The following is a 290-nucleotide window of genomic DNA, read 5'->3' on the forward strand; positions in this document are numbered from 1 at the left end:
ACTGAGATGTACGGGAGTGGAATGCCTCATCCTGGGAGCAGATGCGGTGGAGGCGAAGGAATTGGGAATAGGGGATGGCATTTTTGCAGGAAGGTGGGTGGGAGGAGGTGTATTCTAGGGAGCTGTGGGAGTCGGTGGGCTTGAAATGGATATTGGTTTCTAGGTGGTTGCCAGAGATGGAGGCAGAGAAGTCCAGGAAGGAGAGGTATTAGAGATGGTCCAGGTGAACTTAAGGTTAGGGTGGAAGGTGTTGTTGAAGTGGATGAACTGTTCGAGCTCCTCGTGGGAGC

At 52.8% G+C, this 290-nt stretch overlaps 1 protein-coding gene across 1 annotated transcript in view; it reads right to left on the bottom strand.

Moving 5' to 3' along the window:
- LOC109928881 (chloride channel protein 2) overlaps positions 1–290 on the bottom strand; it is a 305,011-nt gene that overhangs the window by 132,165 nt on the left and 172,556 nt on the right. The gene's annotated exons all lie outside the window — the stretch shown is intronic.

The sequence above is a fragment of the Rhincodon typus genome, chromosome 13, assembly GCF_021869965.1.
Source record: "Rhincodon typus isolate 14 chromosome 13, sRhiTyp1.1, whole genome shotgun sequence".
Taxonomy (NCBI): Eukaryota; Metazoa; Chordata; class Chondrichthyes; order Orectolobiformes; family Rhincodontidae; genus Rhincodon; species Rhincodon typus.